The sequence below is a fragment of the Aethalodelphis obliquidens genome, unplaced genomic scaffold (genome assembly GCF_003676395.1).
Source record: "Aethalodelphis obliquidens isolate GAN/ISIS:26980383/991018 unplaced genomic scaffold, ASM367639v1 scaffold5, whole genome shotgun sequence".
In the NCBI taxonomy this organism is placed as follows: Eukaryota; Metazoa; Chordata; class Mammalia; order Artiodactyla; family Delphinidae; genus Aethalodelphis; species Aethalodelphis obliquidens.
This window is the reverse complement of record NW_020837949.1, coordinates 29,297,807-29,315,606: the sequence shown is the minus strand read 5'-3', so window position 1 is coordinate 29,315,606 and position 17,800 is coordinate 29,297,807.

Genomic DNA, 17,800 nt, shown 5'->3' with positions numbered 1-17,800 from the left:
CTTCACGTTAATGATTTGAGCATTGTAAAAACACAGCCTTTTCCAAGTATCCACTCTGCTCTTCCTACCATAGTTTCAAAAGATGTGAAGAAAGCTATTAAAACAGTTTTACAGGAAGAGTACCACACAGTGCTGCCGTGAATCCTAATACCACACCTCAAACTAGTTCATCTGACTATTCCCACTGAGATGTGTGCAAGAATGGCACAACAGAGCAGTAAGTCTAGAAAGAAAGGGAAGTTTATAATTAGTGGCACTCACCAAAAAGTTGGGCCAAGGTGGTCTATGTATGTTCCAAAACATGGGGCTGGCTGAAGAAGGGTATTAAAGGGTGGGACCAAAGATGTAGACAGAGATTTGGAGGAACCCTAGAAGAAAAGAAAAAAAGAAAACCCTAGAACAAAAGGGCTACAAGGTGATAGAGCAGCATCCTTGGGTTTTGATTCTAATTGACAATCCAACATTTTTTTTTGGTTTGATCAAGTTAATTCCTTTGTTAGATCTACACATTACAACACCAAAAGGTATTTATCTTAACCTATTATCAGTTTCTAATATTTAAACATTGATAAATTGCTCAGAGATCTCCCAAGCTCCCTGTACAACAGAGAATGAAACCCTAAAATAGCAGAGTAAGGAACTGATACTGAGAAATGGGAGAGTTAAAAGAGCCAAAGCACGGACCTTGACCTTGGGTTGATGAATCTGTTAGATTTCCTTATCAGAGGCACTGGATATAAAAATTTCAAAAGTAAAAATGTCACACAATATTACATAGGGCTTAATCTGGACTGAACGTGCTTTATTTTTATTCTCAGCCAACCTCGTAAGAAATGAATGTACAAACCATAGAGGAAAAATTCTAATTCATTCTTTTCAATATACAGGTTCTTTCTTCTGTAGATTCAAAATGAGCACTAAGTAACAATGATTATAACAACCATGAAAAGATAACAATAATGACTGATAATTTTTATTTAGTCCTAACTATATGCCAGTCACTGTGCTAATCACTTTCCATGCATCAATCCATTAATTACATGTATTAATCTAAGCTCTGTATTGGCCACATTCTGGTTGAGAAAACTTTAACACTGAAAATGGATGGGTCTGGGTTTTCCTAATTCAAATAATATAAAATTTTAAACTAAATCACAGAGTTCTATTTTGTAGAAATATTGATGCTATTTCTTTTCCTAGAGTAAAAGAGAAATTTTTTTAAATGGGAGGTAGGAGGAAGTCTAATTATATCCCTGCTCTAATGGTTACAATGTCATTATCAAAGACGATCAATTTTTCTTTCCATTTTCTTTGATCTAAGTTTTTTTCTTATCTTGAAAAATGTGCTATTAGTAAATATTCCTGATTGACTATTGGTGAATTAAAATAAAAATGGAACCTAGCTGGGAAATATAGTGCTGTCCTAGTTGACAAAGATTTTCTAACAACTCCGTATCAGCATAGCAAACATATTGAGTTAATTTTTCAGGAACAGAGAGAATTATGTGTTAGAGCATACATCATCTCTTGCTCACTCCCCTTCTTGAGCAAGGCTTGCCAGAATTCTCAAGGTTGTTGATCAGGGCTGTAGTTACATATGCAGCATCTAATTGGCCCATAGTCCACACCCTAGAGGCTTATAATAACAGAACATTTTAGCATTAAAGTCAAAACCACAATTCCCACCCTTCATTATCTTTTGTATCTTCCTCAAATTCCTGCAGACAAAAATTCTGGAGGATGATAATGAAATGCCTATTGGCATTTAATACCACATACAAAATAAGGCACAGAAATATTCAGATAGGCGAAGTGATGGCATAAATCAGTATTCCAAGTTAATATGATACGATTAAAAATATTTTTGGATTTTTCCATCCTCACAAAGAATTCCAAACTTTTTCTGTAGGTAGTTGATAGCTTTTATTTTCTCCTAATAAAATAGAAAGCTTTAGGAAAGGTGTAAACACGGACATTTGATTTATATTGAACTGTAGAAAATTTAATGTACCTTTTAGAATGGTACTTGGGATATTAAAATGGTCCTTGGGGTATAACTGTTTGTCATAAAACTTCTTTGGGTTTCATCATTTGCATGTTTTATGTTCCAAAATAATACTGGCCTATTAATAATTTATTTTTACCTTCCACTTCAATCTTTCCTTTCCTATTTCTCAAAAGGTAAATATATTACTCATTGGGAGCATCAATGTTGTGTCCAAAACTTTCTTTACATGAAAAATTAAGGTGCAATTATTATTAAAAAGAAAAGTATAGAAATATTAATATTACATATGGCCTATGATTTTCAAATCCTACTGAACATGATGATAAATTATAAAAATCTGCTTCCATGAAATAGTAAAATTTCTCCAAATTGTCTTACAGAAGAATAAAAATTCTCATTTCTGTTTTTTCCAAAGTAGGAATATATAGCAGGTAAACTCAAATATAAAAATCAAGCTATATTTTGAAAAGGAGACATAAATATAGTATCAGACAGCTCCACTAGTATCTAAAACAAAATGCATTTATTCATCCAAGTGTGCGCGAGCCCACTAATGAGAGACTAAGAAAGAAATGGGGCCATGGGTGACTGAAGGAACCTGAAACTGTATATGGTTTGGAAGATACAGAGTTTGAAAGACCAGAAGAATTCAACGTCATGTCAGTTTCTTTCACTATCTTACCTAGAATTCAGGTCATTGCAAAGATTCCGAGAATTTAGTTCAATTACACTGCAGTTATTTACTATTAGATATAGACTATCAATTATGTAGGATTATTTGAAATTAATTCAAGACATTTCCCTCAACCATCTCAACCGAAATTTAGAATGAATGATAAAATGATTATAATAAACTCAATTTAGGAGAATAATGTTAAGGCCATAAGTCAAGAAGTGAGGTTATAAGTGCTTCAGTTTATGGTGTCTGAGTGTCTCTGATTCTGATTAACTATGTTTCTGTAATAATCCCTGACCATAGTCAAAATTTAAATACAAATGAACTTCAGAGTGGCTATCGTTCATTTTTAATTAGCTGTACTTCCTTTCTCCTAACAGAGAAAAATTATGTTATTTCTTCTCATAACAGAGAAAAATATATTCAACGACCAAAATACACTTTAGAGCACGGCCTCAACAAACAGTTTTTCACAATATAAGGGAAAGTCAAACAAATAAGTTAACTTAAGCATCCAGTGCATTTCTCATAATAGAAACATGTAATATAAAATATTAGGGGCTTCCCTGGTGGCACAGTGGTTGAGAGTCTGCCTGCCGATGCAGGGGACACGGGTTTGTGCCCCGGTCCGGGAAGATCCCCCATGCCACGGAGCGGCTGGGCCCGTGAGCCATGGCCGCTGAGCCTGCGCACCCGAGGCCTGTGCTCCGCAACGGGAGAGGCCACGGCAGTGAGTGGCCCGCATACCGCAAAAAAAAAAAAAGTATCTATGAGCTCCTGCCTTATTCTTCCTACTTTTCAAGGGGCTAAGCCACTTTCTCTGAGCTTTATAATTTATAAGGTTCACAGATGTACACACATGCCCACATTCTCCAGTCCACGTTAGTCATTGTATATGACACTGTGGAGAACTGTGGACACACCCAGAGGAAGGAAGAAAAGTCCCCTCACTCAAAGGGAATGTTAATGCATCCTGAATATTAAGCAGTGAAGATGCAACTCAAGAAAGTTGTGTGAAGCCCCCCTAATGTATAGTTTAATGGCCATAGCTTCAAATTATATACATTACAGGAGATTTTCTAACAAAGAAGTGGGTTTTTTAAGGAATGATTCTTGCATTATGCTTCAGCTGTGACAAAAACAGTTCTGCAAAGGGGTATAATGACCCTCAGGCTATAGAGGTAACCATTCTATTCATTCATTTTCTTTGTGAGCACATTGTACGTTCCAGGCAGCGTGTTAGGTGCTGGGATAAAACAATGACAAGATCCTGTTCTTGTTGGTATTGTAGGGAAGGAAAAATCATTTCCCTCTACCCTTCTGAGTTCCTGGCTGAGACGCCTTGTAACAAAACATAGACTAACAAGAGAAAAGCAAGCAAAGAAAAATAAAGATGTTTCTTAACAGTATACCTCATGTATAGATGTGAGATACTCAGAGAAAATGAGTAAACCCCCTAAGTGGCCTAGAATTCAGGATTAAATACCATCTTAATAGGGAAAGCGGGGAGTGGGGTGTAGGCCGCTTAGGGGACAGTAGACGATTTTTAGGAAAGATAAATGGGCCCTTTGAAGAATAGATGGAAGTGGTGATCATTTATGACAAAGTGTGTCTGGATGTGGGGCAGACTTCTAGTCTCCTCTTCTGTGACAAGACTCAGTACCCCCTGGTTGAAGAAATGCCCGGGGAGGAGAAATGATGACAATTGAGTTGCTTTTGGAGGCTCTATCTTTATGCAGATAAGGGCAGTTCAGAGAACACCTGTTCCTGCCTTTGCTGTATTTCAAGTGCCTATAGTGCCAAATAATCAATATACCAAAGCAGCGTATCTTGGAGTGGCAGGTCCTAAACTCTTACAATCATATCCTGGGGTGGCGTGTCCTGCTACCTTTCAGTATTTATAGTCTACTCATTGACTTGCACCCAACATAGGCAGACATATATAGATAGTTAAGCAACCTAAGTTCATAGTGACATACCAGGAAAAAAGTATAAAGTGCTCATATCAGCAATGCAATGGTGGTGTGGGGAGGAGTTGGGGGATACTTAACATGGTGTTGAAGAAATGGCCTGTAGGGAAAGGCATGTGAGACCTGCAGAAGGAGGAGCCAGACATGCACAGAACATTCCAGGCCTAGGAAGCACACATACGTTTGCCTTGGGAATGTAAAGAGCCTATATATATATATATATATATATATATTTTTTTTTTTTTTTCGGTACGCGGGCCTCTCACTGTTGTGGCCTCTCCCGTTGCGGAGCACAGGCTCCAGACGCGCAGGCTCAGCAGCCATGGCTCACGGGCCCAGCCGCTCCGCGGCATGCGGGATCTTCCCGGACCGGGGCACAAACCCGCGTCCCCTGCATCGGCAGGCGGACTCCCAACCACTGCGCCACCAGGGAAGCCCCAAGAACCTATCTATTTGATTTCAGTAAAATTCATGGGTTTTAATATTTCCCTTCTACTACCTGTTATTTCAGGCGTTTATATGATCCGGGAGTGAAATTTTTCTGGGTATTTTGAAGAAATCAACAGTTTATCATTCTTGGTTCCTATTTCTTTCCCTTTCATAGTTAAGTGCCAAAATAAAGGTCTTTCAGTGAAAATGACAGCTAATATTTATTCATGAAGCCGGCAACGTGAGCCATTCACTTCCTTTCAACTCTCTGCAGGAGCTTTGGAGTTGGAGTTAGGAAGAACATTTTCCAAGCGAGGAAACTAACTAGGCCTGGGCCACAGCACCAGTGAATAATTAAGATGGAACTAAACCCAGGTCGGCTACAAAGCCCGTGCACGTCCCCCCTCCAGCAGAGTCTCTCCTTTTGTTAACAGTAAAATTAAATAGTATCAACTCTGCATGTAACACACAATTCTGGATTTCATCACTTAAAGGCAACAGATCTAGGAACAACTTGTGACTTGCTTATCTCTGCATTGTGTTTTCGTCCCTGAAATGAAGAAGTACTTGCATCAGCCGCAGTTCATTCATTCACTTCATTAATTCAACAGATACTGATTAAGCACTGCTCTGCTAGACACTTGAAATAAAACAACAGACAAGACAAATACGATTCCCATCATCACAGTATCATTAAGCAAATAAAGACACAGATAATATATAATTGCAAATTGTTAAGATTCAAGGTCCAGAAAAGTTATCTTTGAGGACATATCTACTGGGGCTCAAAAGAGAGAAGTGAGAATTATCCAAAAAAGGGAGGAAAAACATTCCAGGCAGTCCCTAGAAGCAAACTTGAAATGCACAAGAGAGTAAAGCTCTTGAAACATTTGAAAACCCGTTAGAAGGGCTGTGTGGATGAGCCACAGTGAGTGACAGGGGGAGTGAACACAGGTTGGCAAGTGGACGTGGCAGAAGACATGTCTGAATTTATAGGCCCTTCCACTTAAGGATTTTGGATTTTGTCCTCCATCCAATGGGAAATCATGAAGAATTCTGAGCAGAAGAATGACGGGATCCAATTTGTGCTTTTTACAGCTCACTCTAGTTGCTGTGTGCTGAAGAATTATTCGGAGAAGAGGGCAGGAAAGAAGCAGGAAGACCAATTAGGAACCCATTTCAGTAACTCAAGTGAGACACGAGGTGTGGCTGATTTAGAGTGGTGTCTCAGAGAACTGGACGACTTAAGGAACATTCTGGAGTTAATGTCAAAGAGACCTGGGACTTCCCTGGTCGTCCAGTGGTTAAGACTTCGCCTTCCAGTGCAGGGGATGCGGGTTCAATCCCTGGTTGGGGAGCTAAGATCCCACATGCCTCCAGGCCAAAAAACCAAAACAGAAGCAATATCATAACAAATTCAATAAAGACTTTAAAAATGGTCCACATCAAAAAAAAATTCTAAAAAAAAAGTTAAGGAGACTTGGAAATAACTGGTGTCAGCCTGAGAAAATTCTAAGAAAGCTGTCAATTTCTGATGTAAGTAGCTGAGTGGAAGAAAGTGTCATTTGCTGAGACAATCAGGAGTTTTGCTTTGAACATGTTATGAATCATGTAAGGAGCAGTCAGAAGGAGAATTGGTAAATATTATTAAATGTTTACTATATGCCAGGCACAGTTTTTAAGTGCTTTAAATGTATTTATTTACTTATCATCAGAAAAGCCCTATAAAGTATATATAGACAAAAAAGCAGAGGCACAGAATTGTCGCAGACTTAGGCAGAGTCACACAGCAAATAAGTTGCGAGATTGGGATTGAACCCCAGCTTGCTGACTCCGACTCTGAAGCCTGAACAACTCCAGAGATCTCTCCCTTTGGTCTTTAAGTAAGCAGTCAGATAGCAGAGTACACGGCACAAAAGAGGATTCGCTGCAGAGTTATTCACTGGGGAATCAACATCACAGAGGAGGTATTTAAATTCAAGGGGATGGAACAAAGTGTAGAATAAGAGAGGGATCCCTGGAATGGTCTAGGAGGAGCTACAAAGTAGTCTGAGAAAGTGCAGCCTGAGAGACAGGAGGAAGCTGGCTGAGTATAGAGGGATTTCAAGGAGAAAAGAAGGCTCAACTCACTCAATGCTGCTGGAATGTCTAGGAAGGTAAGAGGAGAAAGCGTTTGGGCGATCTGGCACCGCACTGGGCATCACTGAACTGAACAAAAGTACATGATGTGACGTGGTGAGGGCAAAACGTAGACTGCTTTAGAGACTGGAACTGGAGAAAACATTCTGGACCTGCTTGGCTCCAAAGCACAGCTCAGAGATGAAGACATTTTTTTTTTAATGTATAGTCTTTATTTTTTTATTCAATTTCAATGTAAACGGGGAGTCTGTACTTCTCTTATGTTTAGAAGAGGCTAAATTGACAATCTACATTTTTAAAAACCTTTGGCAAGGAAACAGATTACATGGGACCTCTGCCTAATAAAGTTAGACATCACCAAGTATTATATATTTTGAAAGGATTGTATTTGAAAAGACTGTAGATTCTTTAGGTCAAATTTTTGGGAAACAATTACATACAAGAATTAGACTTCATTGGACACACCACCATAAAGTTTCTCTCTCCATCGATGAAAAATAGCAAATCAGGTTTCATACCCATCAAGAGCCTAATTGTCAAGGAAGCACTTAGGATGAAAACTCTGGTCTCAATTCAGTATCATTACGTTTAATATCCACCTCTAAAAGACAAAGCAAAAAATACAATCTACAGTCATAAAGACTTATTTTGGAAGTTGATTTCTAAGAGGAATATGGGGTAAAAGGAGGTGTTTTTTAAATTTTCTCAGCTTAAATGGATATAATACATGTTCCAGTCTTGGTAAGAAATATCTAGTAGATAGAAAAATAAAGGTTGAAGTTGCAGGAAAGAGAGGAGAAATGTAAAGAGTGAGGAAAGGGAAGGACAAGGCCCTGGATCGGAGCAGGACGGCTTCCTCTGGGGCACCAACGGGCACCTCTCTGAAAGTTTCCCTGGGTGCCCATGTGTGACAGACACGGAATAGTGACGGAAAATGCTCCCCTGCTGTCCTCTTCTTGTGGACCCCAAGGAATTGCTGTGTCTAGTGGGAACAAGCTTGCCCTTCCATTGTTCTGAATAAAAGGAGGAATGACTTTCTAAAGAGCACCAAGAAGTCTCTGAAGCACAAAACCATACCAGGCACGGATAGCACTCAGAAAAATTGGGGAACAACTGACTTTTTCATTGTTCTTTTTTTTTCTTCTATATTCCTTCTCTGTGCTCTCTTTCATTCCCCAGAGTTGCCCAGTTCTACAGATGAGAAGGAACCCCTGTGATCCAGGGAGAAAATTCAGGAGATGTCACCTGAGTCAGCAAACCACTCACCCACCACCCAAGGGTCCCTGGGTCTCCTCTTCTGAGACCCCTGCTCTCAGTCTTACCTCTGGCTGTTGTCAGCAAGTGCTGGGTGGAACACAGTCTAATTAATCATAACTCACAAGAAGATACAGATGATGGATGCAACTCCCAGGATATTTGCAATTGAAAAGAAACCACTTAAGCTTAATGTATCTCTAGAGAAATATTAATACTGAGAGAGAAGATATCTGTGATCCCTGAGTTTTCTCAAGGGAGCCGTCTATTCTGCCTAATCTGCCTATCAATCAAGATGGCCCTGTATACACAAGACACACCACATACCCACGTGAAGGCGCACACACACACAGACATACATGTACATATACTCAGACACACACTAAGACACATTCCCAGACACACACTAACATATCGAGATACACATACATTATACACACCCACAGAGCATGCACACAAACACACATATACACACAAACACACACAAACACAGATACAGATGTCCACAGTGTATGCTGACATACCTGTGTATGTGTATGGTGTATGTACTGTGTATGGTGAAGACCCGTGTGGCTGGCTAGTAGGCAGAGACAAGAAAATGTAGAAAATTCTAAGTCAGAGCAAACAGTTTGGGTTTATCATTCTAAGTGGAATAGAAAGCCATTATAAGAGTTTTAAATGCAGGCGTGACAAGAACTGATTTTATTTTCAAAATACCACCGTGGCTGGACTCCGGAGAATACTTACAAGGATCAGAGAAGAAGCAGGGAAACCTCTTAGGAGGCAATTGCAGTGGTCCAGATGAGAAGAGAGCTATCTCAGACTAGAGTGGGAACAGTGGAGATGGAGAAAGTGGTAGATCCAGGAAAGACCCTGAAGAAAGTGCTGACAGGACTTGCTGAGGGATTACACATGAGACAGGGAAAAGCTTAAACAACTGGGTGGATTTACTGAAAATGGGGAAGCTGGGAGAGAACTCTGAAAGCAAGAGTTCTGTTAGCCATGGTACGTTTTAAACTCTTGTGATCATTCTGGAAATGTGAAGGAGCAGCTGAATATATAAAACCTGAACTACCAGGAGAGGTCAGGGCTGAAGATAGAAACATAAGAATTTTGAGACTAGGGATGGGGTTTGGAGCATGGTACTAGAGGGTGTTGGGGAGGTGAGCGTGCGCGGAAAGAAGAGCTCTGAGTAGCTGGGGACTGTCCAACATTTGAAGGCAAACAGAGAAGGAGGGGCAGCAAAGAAAGTAGAAGAGACTCTCAGTGAAGGATGAGAGTTTCATCTTGGGTGAGTTTTCTTACTCATTCTCACTCTCTCTCAGATCGCTTGCCCTGAAGCAAGCTGGCTGCTATGCTGTTAGGTGACCGACGTAGAGAGGACAGTGGACAGCTGGTCTCAAGTTGCCAGTCATTTAAGTAAACCTACTTGGAATTAGATACTTTGTTCCCAGTCGAACCTCCAAATAACTGCTTTGTCATCCAGTGTCTTCATGAGACGCCCTGAGTTAGATCCACCCAGTTGAGCAGCTCTCAGAAATTGTGAGATAATAAATATTCGTTGTTTTAAGCCACTACATTTTTTTTTTAATTGAGGTATAGTTGATTTACAATCTTGTTTTAGTTTCTGCAAAGTGATTCAGTTTTATATATATTCTTTTTCAGATTCTTTCCCCCTATAGGTTATTACAAAATATTGAATAGAGTTCCCTGTGCTATATAGTAGGTCCTTGTTGGTTATCTATTTTGTATGTAGTAGTGTGTATATGTTAATCCCAAACCCCTAATTTATCCCTCCCCCACTTTCCCCTTTGGTAACTAAGCCACTGAGTTTTGTGCTTAATATGTTAAGAAACAATAGTTAACTAATTCCTCAGCATAGAAGACAGAAAATGCTGTGTAACTGTGTGTAATAAGCTCCCCCTCTACTGTTCTTCCTGCTTTACTCTGAAGAGAAAAAAAAAAATCATATCTGCTAAGCGTATTTGGAGAGACCAGAATTGACAGCATCTTTTATCCACACAGAAATGAACCCTTGTGGCATGAATCCATGTGTGGGCAACATCTTCCACCTTCAGCTATTTTTGGTCAAAGTACTACCTACCTGAATCAGTATTTTTGGTGATGAAACACAACCCCATAGGGTCAATATACTGTGTTTCATGAAGGATTCCCAAAAGGAATTGCTTTAAACATTTCCCAATCTCCCTAAAATTGGAAGGTCAAGACCAAGAAAACACGGAAAGAGTAAGGAGAATGAAGAGTCGGGGAGATGGAAAGGAAAAACCCAGAAGCCCAGGCTCTACCACCACCCGGCTGTGAGACCTGGGAAATGTATCCAGCCTTTGCGCCTCAGTGTGTACATCTCTGAAATGAACTTCTGCCCATCCCACAGAGAGATGAGAGGGTTAAAAAAAATAAAATAAAATGTGTGCAAAGCCCTTTCAAATGACAAGGTTTTAGGGAGATCCTGTCTACTCCCTCTGTTAGTGGTGTGTTGATAGAAATAGCTGATTAGAGGTCAGTGGTTTGTTTGAGGATAGAATACATTTATTCAGGTGACCCTGAATGCTCCTCTTTCAAATTGTTCATATATTGTATGAGCTCAGCACATTTTACTCCAAAGCACACATTTCTACCGAAATGTGTCCATGTAGCTTCATAAACCTGATTCAGCTATTCTTCTATTTTTCTTTTATAAATGATTATTAGAAGCTTTGTTCTTTCTGCTCTTTGATAATTCTTGGTCTGAACTATTTTTATCGAATTAAAGACACAGAAAATCTCAGGGAAGGGCTGTCGGTTCTGAGTCGGGTTAACTAGAGTTTTCAGCGTCAGTTTCTACTCCCATTTCTCTCTGTTAAAATCATCAAAAAGAATCACAGTAATCATAGCAGTCAGTGGTAAGCAGATGATTGTATTAAAGGCCACTTCCACATAAAACCCACACTTTGAGATGAAATGTGTATAAGCAAAATATATGTGCTCATGCTTGGGTATTGAGGTAACTGTGGTGTTGGACTTCAATTTTTCTTTTTTATTAGCTTTTTCCTTTCCTAACCTTTAATATAAAGGAAAAGGGCATTCCTAGGGGAAGCTGCTGATCTCCAAGAATGAATGAATAAGACCATCATAATGGCAAGATTGATCCATCTAACTAATCAAAGAAACATGGAGAATTAGCGTCTCTTCATAAAACATTTTAAAGTAGAACATAAATTGCATCTATTTTTGTCTTTGTCTTCTTAGAAGTTAATTTTTTGTAATCAATTCTTTTTAAGGGCCTTTATTTTAAGAATCAGTTTTCCAAAACCCCTGTGATGTGATCTGTGCTACAAACATGTTTACTTGCAACCGTTGGCTTAATCTTGATTGTTTGAGATTTTAGAATATTTTTAATATAAAATATTTTTAAAACACTGAAAAATAGGAAGAATAAACAAACACTTGTGTTCTCACCACTACGACCCAACAAATGTTAATGTTTTGCCTTGTTTGGTTCAGATATTTTTAAGAAATGAAGCATTAAAATGACAGGTGAAGCATTTCAGATTCCAATTTCCTCCTTCCCTTTTCAGGCACAAACCTTACCTGCGATTTGTAAGTTACACTGTCCCTTTACATATCAATAGTTTTTCTATATATATATATATATATATATACACACACACACACACACACACACACACACACACACACACAAATTAAATGAAGTTGAGATGCCAGAATGTCTTTGGTATATTGTAGATAGACACATTCAAATGCTTAGGGAAGCAGGAATTTGGAGTGAATTTGTCATGTGTGTCCCTTTCACCAACCCAATAAGTCTAGAGCAAGGGAGTGTTCAGAAAATACTACATTTACCAATGCATGGAGAAATATACTGGTAAGGAAAGGATCAACATCCTAAAAAGCTCAGGGTGCTTTAAGCCAGCGATGATGTTGAGAGATGCTCCCTCTGAAACGGGCTCCCTGATTCACAGTCTTAAGGGACAGCTGGAGGTGACGATCCACACGGGCAGCAGGATTAGAGAGCAGTAATCAAAATAGTTTAACCCATAGAGATCTTTGGTAGTGGCTAATTGATCTCTGCTTAACCCACAGAGATCTTTGGTGTTCCTAGACCAAATATATTTGGACACTGTATAATATAAGAAAAACATTTTTAATCTTTAATTCTTGTGAGCAGAGTCTTGACTTTTGCTGACACCATGGAGAATCACAATTCGTTACTCAGTTTGCAGATTTGAGCCAGTTTGTAAATGTGGCCCCATAATGAAAGGAGAACCAGATTCCCTTAAGGATCCCCCTTGCCACACTACCACAAGAAAGTTGTGTAAATCTTCTTCCTTGAGTTTCCCAAAGCTACCTGCAGTCATTTACTAGTGTGGCTGTGCACTGGAGAAAGAGGAATACCAGACTCTTCAGAGATTATTGAACTGGCTCTGAGCTAACACTAATCTGGGGAGACCCTATGCATCCCAGTACTCAGAGGAGGGACTTAAGGAAGTCAGTGACCTACATTAAATGTGTTATAATACAGAGAAAGGAATGCAAAAGTCAGAGTCCATCTCACAGTGGACCAAGTGGGTGTGTGAACTCACCTGTGCTTACCTATGCAGCTTCTGAATGTAAATCATGCTTCAACAACAAAAAATATATCCACTGTAGCTCTTTGATCCAAGGAGTAAGGACTGTAAAGCAGGAAGGATCAAATGACAGTGGTTGGAATAGCCCCCTCCCTTCAAAAATCACCGATAATATGTCAGAGATGAGTGCCACTATCTAATTTGATAGTGTCCTCTCCATTTAATTCACCTACGTGGTCTATGCCAAAGACACATGGATTTTGTAGACTTACGTGGACTTTTATAATCAAGTAGTGTTGCCTCTTGCACTGTGGGTCAAAATGTGATTAATAGCCTGTTGATATTAAATCTGCTAAATGAGTTTTCTCTAGACCACTTAGTAAAGACCAAAGAAGCAATTTGCTTTTATATGGCAGGGTAGTACTATAGATTCCATTTCTTAATTCAGGGCTTTGAAGACTCTGGCTTTTCTGTGGTAATCAAGTCCAGGGATCTTGATCATCTGTTTGTCCAACCAAACATTATGTTGGCCTACTATCTGGGTAATATCATTCTCATTAACCCTGTAATTAAACGTGTGGGAATACTAATACAGGGAAACTGAATTCCTGCAAGTTGTCCTTCACCTTGACAAATACGACACCATTTTCTCAGCGTGCAATCCCTTTTCTTTACTTTTTCCCTTTACCTGATTAAAAAAAAAAAATCACATCTCTCCTCACAATTTTCCCTTAAGTAGCCTCTCTTACAAGATGTGCTCATTTTTTTCTTAACTTCCTGACCATTGCTTCTCTGTGTCTTTCACTGGTTGTGCTTCTCCAACACACACACAAATACTGCTCAGTCTGTGTCATTGCTCATAATCTCCTCACGTGGAGTGTGCTTTTGTGTCAGAATTTATGAGGAAAGAGGACTCCAGTCCAGAAATGTTGAGTAGAAAAGGATTTAAGACAGGGAATTAGAAGCGTACCCAACTTGAGGGCTAGAGGAGGCAGAAGTAAGGCCAGAAGGTGACCAGAAGTTTAGAAGTGATTGCTCGCAGCAATGAGGCCACCAGTGAGAAGTCAGACTACAGCTGCCACAGGAATAAGTGAAGACTGAGCTTTCTGAACATCATAAAAATGCTCTCATTGGAATAATCTACCTAGAAGCCATATAAGAAGGACATTTTGAGGAATGATCTCCAGACTTATTTCCTATGAAACAGAGGAGAATGAGGAAACAGAGACACTGCTGAGTTCACAGAATCCAATTGTTTCCAAGGCCCTAAACAAGGCTCTAAACAAGGCTCTAAACAATCCAATTGTTTCCAAGGCTCTAAGCTCATCACTAATAAACATCTATCTCTAATTGGAGCTTCTCCTTTAAGAACCTGTATCATCCTGACTTTGCCATGACAATCTCAAATTTGAATCCAAAACAAAATCTTTTTTACATCAGTTCCACCTTCGAGCTTTCTCTTCTGTCTCTGGGACTGTATTCTCCTGAATTTTTGACTTTCATGTCAGGAAGTCAAATTTTATTTCTTCTTCACACTTTGTGAGTTTCATCGTTTTCTACTTTCCATGACTGGTTTCTTTTTTCTCAACGATGCTGGACACATAATACTGCAAGATGTCATTACCCAGTTTCTATATTTCTACATTCAGTTCTCCCACCCTTCAGAGTACTTTTCTTTCCATCTATCCTCCATGCTATATAAATGCAGATTTCAGAAATAAGGCTCTGCTGATAAATACCCACGTGGGGTTCTCCATGTCCACAGAATCTTCAGAATACAGTCCAAAATTTGTACAAGGCCCTCCATTATCTGACCCCAACCTACTTCTGTGTTTTCATCTTCTCCAGTCATAAAGGGCTTCTCTCTGCTGTGGACACACACGATGCTAACACCCATCTCTTTGATTTCCTTATAATGACCCTAACCTGAAATATCCTTCTCATTTTTTTCTCATTAAAATTTGCCTCATCACAAGTACAATTTTTCCATGATGCGCCAAAACTTCAGCCTACTTTGATGTCTTGCTATTTCTGAAATCCTGTATCTGTACCACACACTTTGCATTTAGCCTTAAACTATTTTTCAGTGTTTTTAATTCAATTCACACATTAATGAGTACCTTCAGTTGCCAGGAACTGTACCAAACTGTAGCAAATGTCCATTTGCCTATCTCTCACTTAAACTGTGCGCTCCTTGAGGCAGGGATTATAACTTATTTTGTTTTTCTGGTCTTCACAGTGTCCAGCGCAACTTATTCTACATAGCAGATGTTCAATGGCTCTCACTCAATTGAATTGAATTGGTCTCAAACTTGGCAAGAGAAAAATGAGAAGATGAATTCCAAAGAAAACAAGGAGAGAATAGAAGGAAATTAGGAACCATCATTAGACATCTGATTGTCAGATTGATTCATACTGAACCTCAAGCAGAATAATAGCACATTATACCTTCATCACAGCAATTTTCTTCAATTTTGCCAGAGCACAGCTTTCCAGAGGGAAATAGATTTCTAAGCTATGCATGTGTGGAGAACTTAACAACACAAGGGCAGTTAAATTCTCACACACTTAGTCCATTATATATAAAAGGTAATAGACCAAGGCTTAATTTTTAATTCTGGAAAATGCATCTATTTTTTCCCCTTTAACTGTTCGAGCTACAGGACGCTGACCTTTGACAAGCATTTAAACAATGAATTCTAAAACAGGGGGAACTTTCTCCTTCCTCAGTAAGTAACAGATGCTTTCTGTCTTTCTTTACTAGATCAATCAAAGATCTTTATTTATAGGCCTATTTCTGTTAAACCTTCTTTTAAGAATAAGAAAAAGAATATATTCTGAGAGCACCATAGAAATGTTCTGGGCTGGAGCATAATGAAATCCCTGAGGAATGGAAGAGATGCTGCATCTGATTGCCTAGCTTGTCGCTGAATCATTGCAAGGTCCTAACTGACCAAGCTTAAGAGCAGGCTCAACATTTGATTTATTCAGCTCTGTCCAGGCAAAATTACCTTGAATAAAGCAGGCGAAATTATGCAAAGTTCTAATAAACTATTAATGACTAGACACTAGAGTTCATAAATTGCTCAGATGGTTAACAAAAAAAATGTCAGCAAAACTCAGGGCAGGACTGAGAACATCCAGTTCAAGTAGGAGAAAGGTAAGAAGTGAACCACAGTCCAAACAGGCCAGTAGAGACCTAGCCTATGGGAAATGGGGTTCAAACACTGTCAGAGCTTAAGACACCTCCTAAATTTCCTAGCATCCCCATGACAGTTTCCTCGTGCCCATTTTTATTCCCTCCCTCCATATCCTCTCAGAAGCAACCACCAATTTGCTTTTGTCACTACAAAAGATTAATCTGCATTTTCTAGAGTTTTATACAAATTGAATCTCATCGTATGCACTATTTATAGTTTGGCCTCTTTCACTCAGAATAATTCTTTTGATTATTACCGATATTGTTTTGAATATCCATAGGTACACAATAGGAAAAGGAATATGCCTTGGTACCGTATCTAAGAAATTGCCTGATCTGGGGTTATGAATTTTTTCTATATTTTCTTGTAGGAGTATTGTTTTAGTTGTATATTTATGTTTGTGATCAATTTTGAATTACTTCTGTTCATGGTCTGAGGTATGGAACAAAGTTGCAGGGTTGGGGGGAGTTTTTTTTGTTTCTGTGTATGGATATCTAAATTTTTCAGTGCTATTTGTTGAAAGGAAGGACTATCCTTTTACCACTAAATTGTCTTTGCCACTAAGTTGTCTTTGCACTTTTGTCAGAAATTAGCTGTTCTTATATGTAGGGTTTATTTCTGGACTTTTCATTCTGTTTCATTGCTCTATTTGTCTGTTTTGACATGGGTACCACATAGTCTTAATAGCATTATAATATTTTTTGAAATCCGGTAGTATTCATCCTCGAACTTTGTTCTTCTGTTTCAACTTTTAAAAAATATTTTAATTCTTTTGCATTTTCATATGAATTTGAGAATTAGCTTGTCAATTTCTACAAAAACACCTTCTAGGATATTGATGGAGATTCTATTGAATCAAGAGATCAATTGAGGGCAAATTATCATCTTAACAATAATAATAAGTCTTCTGATTCATGAACGTGCTATATATCTTCATTTCTTTAGGTATTCCTTAATTTCTCTCAGAAATGTTTTATAGTTTTCAATGTATAGGTCTTTCACATCTTTTTTTATTCCAAGAAATATCTTTAACTTTTAGTATTTTAATGTAATTGAAAATGGTACTTGTAAATTTCAATTTCTGTATGTAGTATATAGAAAACAATTTAGTTTTTCATATTGACTTTGTATTTTGCATTCTTACTAAAATTGCTTATTAGTTCTAGTAGTTCTTCTGTAGATTCCATTGGATTTTCTACAGAGAGAATCATGTGGTCAGCAAATAGAGTCTGGATTCCTTTTATTTCTTTTTCTTGCCTTGTATAATAAAAAAAAGTTCTTATATATTTACTCATGCAGTAGGCCCTCTATTATCCTTTGACATTTCTTGTAGTATGGTCTTCAGGAAATGGATTTTTTCAGCTTTTGCATGTCTGAAAAAGTCTTCATTTTATCACCATTGAAAAGATATTTTGTATGGGTAGAGAGTTCTAGTTTGATGATGTTTTCTTTCAACACCAGATATTGTTCCACTGCAATCTTGCATACATTGTTTTGTCAAGAACTTGACTGTCATGCTGATGCTTGTTCTTCTC